We start from the raw sequence: 11,775 nt of genomic DNA, 5'->3' as shown, positions 1-11,775 counted from the left end.
AGTTTAAACAAAGGAAATCATCGTGTCGGTGTTTGGATACCTGATCTTAGTATAGATTTTTAAGATTTTATTTCTCCATTTTCTCCTTCGTTTTAGTTTCGATTGGGATGATATATCAAACACTCAAGAGAGTGTTTGACCATATTTTCAAACACCTCGAAGCTCACCAAAAATACTCCGCTACGCGTCGTATTTTCAACTCTCTTCTCGGTGTTTGGAAATGTGGTCAAACACGGTCTTTTGTGTTTGATATATCACTTAACACATGACGCGTTACACGAATAGTCTCAAGGAAGTAGTTATCTGTCTGTAACTACATAGCTGGGCTATTTACGCGCCTAGGAAAACAGTGAAAAAACTTTTAAGATAAAATATACGAAATAAACTCATTTAACAAGGTTATGTCACATTAGGAATTGGGGAAGACGGCTGAACGCTATACCTAACCTCATCCAAGTAATATTTCTTTCAGAAATTGTTGAAAACTGGGGTAGCTTGACAGCCACGCTAGTGAAAATCGTTTCATTTCGGTGAAATCTTAAAACTAAAAGAAAGAATCCACTCAGTGCGAATAGAGTTTTATATTTCGCTTCCGTAACTGTTATTGTCTTTTTTATTGGATACAATCTTGTTTTGTTATAGAAGCGCTTATTGGTCCATTTGCCGACACAATGCTGCCGTAAATCCGCTTTCGTCAGCAGCAAACGGCCAAGGAAGGGGTGACAGACAGAATATTCGGGCTTTTCGCAATAAGCGTTTTAAGAAAAGTTGGCCACTTTCACGTGTCCACATTTATGTTCTTTGTGATTCACCCAGGTGAATTCATGGTCTGCCAAGCAAAAGCTACAAAAACCACGCGAAAGAGGAAATGTCTTTCACAGCAACTGATCTTTTGGAGGGTGGCAAAGGTGGGGTACCAATCACGCATCACGCGGAATTTGTCTATTAAATCACGCATCACGGAGAATTTTTTCACCAATCACGCGTTACGTAAAAAAAAGTAACTACATCACCAATTTTACTACATCACCAATTTTACTTTCTCGACCCTAAATAAATAATAAATCTGCCGATTCAACCACAAAAATGCGCGAAAACGTTCCTTACGGTATCCGTTCGAACGGCTGAACGCACGGCAAGTGGTAGTCAATTAATTTGTTCCAAGATATCTGAAGACTACTTGGTTCTACATGAGTTGATAACCACTTAATGTAATGAGTAATGACTCTAGAAACGATTTAAGTAAATGCAAACTGTGAAGGGAAATGTGAGGGATTCATAAGATGTAGGCTGTGTAGGTATATGTTGGAAATTAATACGATGAAAGCTGTGTAGGTATATGTGGGGGATAAATGAGATGTATGCTGTGCAGGTATATGTGGAGGATTAATGAGATGTATGCTGTGTAGGTATATGTGGGGGATTAATGAGATGTCTGCTGTGTAGGTATATGTGGGGGATTAATGAGATGTATGCTGTGTAGGTATATGTGGGGGATTAATGAGATGTCTGCTGTGTAGGTATATGTGGGGGATTAATGAGATGTATGCTGTGCAGGCATATGTGGGGGATTGGTAAGATGTAGGCTGTGTAGGTATATGTGGGGGATTAACGAGATGTATGCTGTGCAGGTATATGTAGGGGGATTAATGAGATGTATGCTGTGTAGGTATATGTAAGGGATTAATGAGATGTATGCTGTGCAGGTATATGTAGGGGAATTAATGAGATGTATGCTGTGTAGGTATATGTAAGGGATTAATGAGATGTATGCTGTGCAGGCATATGTGGGGGATTAATGAGATGTATGCTGTGCAGGTATATGTAGGGGAATTAATGAGATGTATGCTGTGTAGGTATATGTGGGGGATTAATGAGATGTATGCTGTGCAGGCATATGTGGGGGATTAATGAGATGTATGCTGTGCAGGTATATGTAGGGGAATTAATGAGATGTATGCTGTGTAGGTATATGTGGCGAATTAAGAGATGTATGCTGTGTAGGTATATGTAAGGGATTAATGAGATGTAGGCTGTGCAGGGATATGTGGGGGATTGGTAAGATGTAGGCTGTGTAGGTATATGTGGGGGATTAACGAGATGTATGCTGTGCAGGTATATGTAGGGGGATTAATGAGATGTATGCTGTGTAGGTATATGTAAGGGATTAATGAGATGTATGCTGTGCAGGTATATGTAGGGGAATTAATGAGATGTATGCTGTGTAGGTATATGTGGGGGATTAATGAGATGTATGCTGTGCAGGCATATGTGGGGGATTAATGAGATGTATGCTGTGCAGGTATATGTAGGGGAATTAATGAGATGTATGCTGTGTAGGTATATGTGGCGAATTAAGAGATGTATGCTGTGTAGGTATATGTAAGGGATTAATGAGATGTAGGCTGTGCAGGGATATGTGGGGGATTGGTAAGATGTAGGCTGTGTAGGTATATGTGGGGGATTAATGAGATGTATGCTGTGCAGGTATATGTAGGGGGATTAATGAGATGTATGCTGTGTAGGTATATGTAAGGGATTAATGAGATGTAGGCTGTGCAGGGATATGTGGGGGGATTGGTAAGATGTAGGCTGTGTAGGTATATGTGGAGAATTAATGAGATGTAGTCTGTGTGGGTATACGTAGGGGGATAAATAAGAAGTAGGCTGTGTAGGTATATGTGGGGAATTAATGAGATGTATGCTGTGTTGGTATATGTAGGGGATTAATGAGCAGTAGGCTGCGCTGGTATTTGTAGGGGATTAATGAAATGTAGTCTGTGTAGGTATATGTAGGGGATTAGTGAGATGTAGCCTGTGTAGGTATATGTAGAGGAATAATGAAATGCAGGCTGTGAGGGGATATTGGGAGGGATATTTAGTTGAGGAAGAATACTTGATTATACATCAAGGAGGTATTGTCTTAAGAGAGATTAAGAGAGATGTGTGTATTGCGTTGGAGTTAACTAGCCGCCCAACCATCCGGGTGGTGTCGCACTTATAAAGCGAAAGAACAAAAGGCTTGGTTGTGAGCCAATGAGAAAGCACTGACATTATCGCCAAACCGGACCAACGAGTTTTAGACACAGGCTGGATTTGATTATTCAAAATGGTGGACATACCTTTATTTAAGGCTACAATATGCTAATTTGCCAAACATTCTTCATATGCACGCTTATGTTCCGTAACGGCTTTGTGATTTATGCTTTACATACAGTTATATATTAAAATACGCGTTCACCTTGTGTATGTTGAGTTACAGTGGCCAGATTAAGCCTTGATTGATGAGGTTCGTTTAAGGTTCTCTCTGCCATCTATTATTACACGTTGCAGCGAAAGTGTAGTTCAAATTCGTCGACAACGACTACCGTCTACGAATGCCTACAAGCGAAAACAACTTCAGGTGCCTCGCCGCCTAAAGCATCACAATTTTCACTATTATTCCACCAGATATCAATATCTCCGCAACATTTAAATTTGAAGTCAATTAAGTGGCGAGACCCTCGAGAACTGGAAGCTATGGAAAGAGAAATACTGTAATAATTACTCGGTTTGGAGCAGGAAAGTCCCGAGTATCAACCATGTTCAAGGACGTTGTTGATGACGATGGCCTTTTAATGTTCAATATACTGAAGAGTTTAAGTGTTCTATACTGAAGAAGAAGAAGATGCAAACGATTGCCATGTAATAATGGGGAAGATTAAATGGTATTGCATCGGCGAAGTAACGTAAACGAGATTATTTCACCAGGAGGGAAAAACTTCCTACCGAAACGCTCGGCAACTTTATCGCTGAATTAAAAAGAAGCTTAGCAAAGAGCTGCAATTGATGTGATTTTTTACGGTTTTTACACGATACTCTCATCTGCGTTTGATTGGTCTTGGGATAAAACATGAGCAAAGCACAAAGCAGCCACTTAGGATGACTGACCCCGCGTTAAACAAGTGTATCGACCTTCCAGCATCCGAGATGCAAATATAGGGATCTTAACCGGCAATGACGACGGCGACGCCGAGGACAACGCCTAGTAAAATTGAATTTGTTCAGGATGACTATGGCTCTAAAACCTCGCCTAGGCCAAATATGTAATGACGGCGTTCAATTCTAAATCAAAAATACGAAAAATGAGCAGTTCGACTCACCGTTCGCGTTCGTGATCATTTTGCAGAGGACGACTATGAAACGTACAAAGGGTTACTGAACACACTTGCACAGCCTTTGTTTTGCTCATTAAACCTTTTGTTTGGTGGTGCATATTGACATCGTGGTTTGCTCCAGACTCCGTCCACACTACGCCGGAGGAATTTAAACACGCATACAGCTTTATTTCTACGGTTAGGCCTACGGTCCACAGTAATCCGTCACGAAAACTGAACTTTTTGAAAATGCTCTTCAAACCGGAGGAATTTGAAAATGCCGACTTTGAGTTTTCATGTGGACGGAAACCATTTTTTAAAAAACGGACCTTTTCAAACACGATTGGATCAGGAGAACCACGTGATTTCCCTGGCCGAGATTTCCTCAAACAAAAAGATAAAACGACCGGTGATTGTTGCGTTTTTAAGTAGCTCCGGTGTAGTGTGGACGGTCGGGCGCGCCTAAGCTTCCTAGGCTCCTAATGAAGTCAATAATCACACGGCGTTCTTCAATGAGTCCAAAGAGAAAAAAAATCGGAGCAGGTCCCTTGCAAAGGAGAAATGCACCATAAATAAACACCGTAAACAAAATAAATATTTAGGAGTGGAACTCTGTAAGGACCTCGATCAAGTTTAATATTCGTTATATGTTACTAGCATTATCACGAAGGCTAACCCGGCGGCTAAATAAAGTTTTACTTTACTTCCTATTATTGTCGGATTTACAGAAGACCATCTGTGTGGGATTCGCATACCTAAAAGGAAATTCGTGGCATCCAGATCTAAGGTGTACAACAACAAGCCGCTCGTTTTGTTAAACATTTTTATTATCGAATACCAGGGTATGTGACCCTTCCCTGTTATGAGCTTATAATGATAACGCATCTCATTAAATCAGTTCTGCAACCATTTCTCATTAAATCAGTTACTTTCAGTTCATGTGGAACCAAGCCGGCTGTTCACCTGATACATACTACTTCCGCGACGGTCGCTACATGTAACATGCAATATTCGTCAGATTTAGAACAATTAAAGATTACAGAAAAATAGTTATCGGAGGATGTGCTCTAGTGACGATTATAACTTATTTCTTCTGTAATCTTTGGAGATCAGGTACTTTTCCCTTGTCTACTCTCAGAGAGTTCACACGTAGTTTATCCGTCGCTCTCCCCTATTTTGTATTTTAGTCGGTTTTCAATTCGTCAAAAATGCCTCTTACAAACGAGAATTTATCATCAATTGCAAATTTGGCTGGTTGTCTCAACTATTTGGCCAGCATCTTGTTCACTCGAAGGTAAATATGAAACGAATTACCAACAGTTCGTCACCTAGTCAAGAACGCCTACTACAAGAAAATATTGCTCTTCAAAATGAGGTCAAGAAATTAAAAGAGCAGCTCGAATATGAACGTTTATCGAATGCAAGGGCATCTAACACAATAGACCCTAGAAAATGAACGGGACAGCCTTGTTACAGCTATAAAACTATTAGATGATGACCCGAAACTCGGCCAACACCTACAAACACCGCGTCACCTCAGGTCGCTAAATCGTCACCATCGTGATGATAACACTGGTTGCTTGACTTTGGCGAGCGGCGGGTAGAAGCTATAAAATCAAACATAATTTTTAGCGACTCGACGATTAAATATGTCGACACCAGAAGAATGAAATCTAAAGGGAAAAATGTGTTTCGCAAATGCTTTCCTGGTAGCTCCACGGAAGACATGAAGCATTATATGGTTCCAAGTTTAGCGAAAGATCCAAATCAAGTGGTAATCCACATCGGAACAAACGACCGTGATCGTGTTCTCGCTCAGTAGCAAACAACATCATCGAATTAGCAAATGAAGCTGAAGGCCCAGCTAAAAAACACAAGGTTTTCGTTCCCAGTATCATTTGTCGTTGTGATTCCACACTCAGCAACAAAGTGAGAACGGTAAACAACTTGTTGAGCTCGCCGTGTCATCAATATTCTTGGTCTTTCATCTATAATTCAAACATTTTAGAAAACCATCTTAATAACGATGGTATTTACTTGAACATAAAGGGTACATACATACATATACATACATACGTTTATTCCACGTCCCCAAGGGGCTTTTCAGTGAAATGTGTAACAGAACAACAATAAAATACAATAAAATTAATTATATGTGAATAGAGCACAGCTCTCTTAGTTAAAAACATTTCCTTTCCAATCCGGGACTGAGTCTGCATGCCCAAATGAGTTTTCTTCCAAATCCAATACAGTAACATCTCTTCCCACTAACAGAGGATTTAAATTCATTTCTCACAACATTGTGAGTCTTCCTAGGCATTTTTAAGAGCTTCAATCAAATTTAAGTAGACAATTAGGGTATCCAATTCAAGTGCATCACTTATCGATGTTGTTTTAACTAACCGGCCCCAACAAAATTGCCTACTCTGGAGTTCGAAATTTGTTACTCTCAAATTCCGTAATGCTTTAGCCAAGCTCCCTCGGGAAACTCTGAAACATTACGATGATCCTGAAAATTTTTGGAATACGTGAAAAAATGTTTCTTTCTGTAGCTGACCAACACGCTCCGCCAAAAACAAAGCGAGTTCGTCAGAAGGCTTCTCCTTGGCTCACTCGTGATATCACGGCACTAATTATCAAGAGAGACAGAGCTAAATCAAACGCTCAAAAACGTAATGATTCCAATCTTTGGTTAGAATACAAATCGCTTAGAAACCAAGTTAACAAAGAGATTAAAAATGCAAAAAAATACTTCTAGAACGCTAAATTCTCTGAAAACTCAAGTAATCCCAAAGAAATTTGGAAAACAATTAATTCAATTACAGGTAGATCACAAAAGGACTCTATTTTCAATGAAATTAATAATCAACAATCAAGACGAAATTGCTGATTTCATAAATTAACACTTCACGAATATCGGGCCTCATCTAGCCTACCAAGGCTTTTAATCTTTTCATAACCCCATCGGTTTTTCAATTAACCTGTATTAATCCGAGTAATATGTTGAAACTTCTCACAGACTTGGTTGCTAATAAGTCTGCCGGTATCGATCGCATTCCAAACAAACTTACTCAAGGTCGCAGCGAATATTATTGCCGAGCCCCTTTGTTTAGTCTTTAACAATTCTATCGCTAGTTGTTATATTCCTAGTGATTGGAAAATTGCAAAGGTTTTTCCACTCCACAAGGGAAACAACAAAACAAATCCTAACAATTATCGTCCAATTTCCATTCTATCTTCTATTTCTAAAATTATGGAAAGGCTTGTTTACAACCAACTCTGTTTTATACCTTTCGGATAACAAATTACTAAACAAATATCAATCAGGCTTTTGATCGTGACGTTCATGCGCCACAGCTTTACTTGACGCTACCAATCAATGGACAGTACTTCAACATCGACCATGGCCTTGTCACATCCGTTGTTTTTCTCGACTTAGCTAAAGCTTTTGATACCATTGATCATAATATTAATTACCTCAATAATTCAGTTTCCCCCGAAAATAAAAGTGGTAACCCTGGGAGAGTTTTCACCGTCTGTAAGTGAACAGGCTCCCCACGAGCGCGAAAAAAATAAAAAAAAGGGCGAGCGAAGCGAGCCTGGCGGGCTGGGATTTTTCCCTCTCCACACCGCTCTCGGCCATCACCGCCCGCCTGTATATTCCTTCCCCTATTACACAATCGGGAGCCTGTTCACAGGCTAAGTTGGCAGAGATCTTGTATACGAATTGAGAAGACGTCTACGCCACCTTTGCCATGCTCTAACATACAGGCAATGTTTGTGTCAAAGCTTTACACCTGCAAATCCTTCTCTGTGCGGCAACGTTTTTATGTCTGTAAAGGATCAGTAACGTGGCTTTTGAATTCAGTTAGGTCTTTATGACGACCTTCATTAAGTGGCACTCCAACGTTTTCCTTGTGTAGTCTCTCGTTGCTTACACAACTGTCTTCTCGAGCGGTACAAAATGATGCCAAACTCTAACGAGTGTTATCGTTTCAGCCCTTTTGGACGAAATTCGTTCAGACCTTTTTTTACGATAGCCGGATTCGGATATGGTGTGTCATATTCTCTTGATCTGATACACTGCCAAAAATGATCGGTCGACAAAATGGACAAAAATAACACTGAAGCTCATAGTCCTTTTGCAAAGTTTAACAATTTTCAATTGAATCATTCCTACAATTTGTATTACAATTGTTTGGACCTATAGTACCATGAAGATCCACGAAGATCAAAGACATCAGAGGTCAAGAAAAGGACGAAAAAGACCAGAAAATGGTGTCACGTCTGCCACGATTTGATGATCTTTTTTAAGACTCTATTTACTATTTACTTTGAATGGCGGAATGCTATCCTTCTGGTTCAAAGGACGTTCACTTATCACGGGAATCTAATTGGTAAATCACGCATCTCGTTATGATGTCCTGTCCCGCGTCACGCTGCTAATTTAGTCTCAATCACGCATTACGCTGCTAATTTTGCAACGATCACGCGTCACGCAAAAACCCTTTGCCACCCTCCTTTTGGAAAAATATTCCAATCCATGTAAAAAGAACGTAGCGCATTTACCTTTCGAAAACGATAAAACAGTACTTATTTTTTCAAACCAACACCCCCAATCCCCAAACATCTATTTCTTCAATATCAAGCTAATTTAGCTTCTTTATTCCAGAAAGATCACTGTGATGTCAGAGTAAAAGCGTATTGAATCAAAATGACACATATTTGACAGAAACCTCGGTTGTGGAGAACAGAACTTATATAATTTAGTGCATCAATGTTCTCTCGGGGACGCGACAACTGCAATCAAATAGACGTTGTATCAGCCATCAGGGATGTCAATGCTCTTTAGGGTCTATCACAACATTCTATCGATCTAAGCAGCTTTTAAGCAATATTGGTAACCTCAAGTCTCGATTGGAATTCTTTGAATCATTTTGGAAACGTCGAATGACTTCGGAAAATCGTCCATCACCCTTTTGGTAATTTTATTGTAATTTGTGTTACAAAAATTGCACTCTAATGACATAAAAAGTAAGCCTTGTGATTTGCCAACTGAGAGTAAAGAATTTTCTATTCTTTTAATTGTTCTTAATCTTTTACGACAATATTCTATCGATCTAGGAATCTTTAAGCATTATTGATAACCTTAAGTCTTGAGTGTGATTCTTTGTGTCATTTTACAAAAGGCGGATGACTTGGGGAAATCGTCCATCACCTTTTTATAAATTTACCGTAATATGTGTTAGAAAATTTGCACTCCAATGACATAGAAGTTGTTCCTCTTGATTTAGCAGCGGAACTGAATAATTTTCTATTCTTATTCGATATTACTTTAGCTTTTTTAACGATTAAAGTAATCTTAAAGTATAATAGATAACCTGAATTCTTTGTGTGACTTTTCCTCGGACGAGTAAACGGTTTATAGTACGCATTAGCGATTGACTGTTATAAGAGTCGATGTTCTTGTAATACCAGGAAATGATCCCTTACAGAAACAGAGCTTATGGGGATTAAGTATTTGCCCTGTATTATGTAATAAAGGGCAGTCAAGCCATCCAACGGGGAAAGAACTTTTATATTAAATTCAAATTAAATTCATACTTCCTTTTTCCACGGTCGCTTCTGGTTATCAAGAATGGCCGTTCAATTTCGCCTTTTGCCAATTCAGCGGTTTCACTACCTATTTTTGGGGTACAATATCAATAAATATTTTGGTGTTGACTGCTGTTAATCGTTACATTTGCATCGTAAAACCTCACCTTTATCCTACTCTGTTCACGAGCGAGAAAGAAGACACTTTTTTCGATCCTAATTGTTTTGCTGCTTACACTCACAGCAGGCCTGACATCCACTCTTGCCATACCAATTTTATTCCGGTGATATCCGCTTTATTTAAGTTGTGAAGTAAGAGGGTTGAAATTCGGGGCTGTTGTTTCCAAAGGTACAGTTGGATTTATTGGCCTGGCAACGTCTGTTGTTATATTTTGTTACGGAAGCGTTTATCGCGCCATAAAGCGACACAATTCTGTAGTCAATTCTTCTCTACAGGAAACCATCAGTCAAGTAACAGTAAGCCCACACGAAATTCAGGCATCTCGGGTTCTTCTGGCTACAGTTATAGCATTTGGCGTTTGCTGGATTCCCCTTACAGTTGTGCGGATTCTTAATAGAGATGCACATTCGCCTTTGCCTTCATATTGGTTGCCTATTTCCTCACTGTTTGCTCTCTTCAGTTCGTGGATCAACCCAGTCATATATGGCGTCATGAATAGAACGACGAGGAAGGAATTTCTTAAGTTATGCATTGTGGAAGCAGAACTTAAGAGTAATTGTGATTGGCGCGTTTTGCTTTGAAATACTCAAATAACGATACTGGCAGCAAATATCTTTGTTTTACACATTGATTATCAGGTATTTTCTTGTTATGGGCAAGCGTTTTTAGTAAGGGGGACAATTATAAATAGAAGGAAGCTGTTTAAATGATAAATCATTATGTTGGGTCGGGTGCAGGGTCACACTTCAAGATTGGTTGTAACGACTGTTTTGTCACTAGCATGACACTCGCTAGTTTATTTCGCTTTCCGACAGAAACAAGAGGCGTTGTTAACCCTCAAATTTATCCAGTTCTCTTAACAAAAAACATCGATCGCGTTTGTGTGGCTCTTTCCATTGAGGACAGTCTTGACACAAACGCTAGTGGCACCCATTTCATTCCAGTACAGTGCTTAGATCTATATTTTGTACGATGACAAAGAAGATTAAGCACGCATAAAGCGTTCACATTTCGCGTTCGTAACCGTTTTTGTGCTTCCAAATGGTTATAATCTTGTTTTGTTATGAAAGCGTTTATTGGTCCATTCGACGACATAACGCTTCCATCAACCCGTCTCTGCAAGAAGCAAACGGCCAAGGAAAGGTCAATACACATGAGATTCGGGCATGTCAAGTTCTTCTAGCTGCCGCTATAGGATTTCGCCTTTGCTGGACTCCGATGATCGCAATAAGCATTTTAGGAAACATTTGCCAGTTTCACGTGTCCGCATTTTTGCAGTCGATTGACGCCCTGATTGCCGCTCCCAGCTCATGAATCAACTCTGTCATGTACGACGTGATGAGTAGAGATATGAGAAAAGAATTTATTATATATGGCTAGCTCCGTGAGCTGGCAAGATGAATCAAATCCTGCGCCGTGATTGGCTACCCGAGCGGGCAAGATGGAGCTATCTTGCCCGCTCGGGACTACCCGCCATGTCCCGCAAGAAAAATTTTCCCGAAAGCCATATAATAAATCCTTTATTGACCAAGCTTGTTCGGCCAAGATGGCTGGATATTGGCCTCGTTCTTTTTTTGCGTGTTTATGGACCGAGACGGAGTCGAGGTCCATAAACACGCAGAAAAAGAACTTGGCCAATATCCAGCCATCTTGACCTCACACTTGGTCAATAACCCATATTTCTTGACATACTGCGATGCCACCAAAATTGACCGAAATTGACTGTAATAAGAAACACAATTATAGCGTAATATTATTTAGGATCGATGTTTGAAACAAGGCTGAAGCTACAGGCTGGATGTAGATAACTCTGGTGCGCGAGTTTGCTATTTGAAGCTTACATTTCCCCTTGAACTAGCATGG

The 11,775-nt window shown here is 39.8% G+C and overlaps 1 pseudogene; it reads left to right on the top strand.

Annotated features, from left to right (window-relative positions):
• Positions 1 to 9,739: 9,739 nt before the first annotated feature.
• On the top strand, positions 9,740 to 10,493 carry LOC145497333 (melatonin receptor type 1A-like; annotated as a pseudogene).
• The last annotated feature ends 1,282 nt before the right edge of the window (positions 10,494 to 11,775 follow it).

This window comes from Orbicella franksi, chromosome 9, assembly GCF_964199315.1.
Source record: "Orbicella franksi chromosome 9, jaOrbFran1.1, whole genome shotgun sequence".
Classification (NCBI taxonomy): Eukaryota; Metazoa; Cnidaria; class Anthozoa; order Scleractinia; family Merulinidae; genus Orbicella; species Orbicella franksi.
Note: the sequence above shows the minus strand (reverse complement) of the source record. Positions and strands in the feature narration are given on the sequence as shown.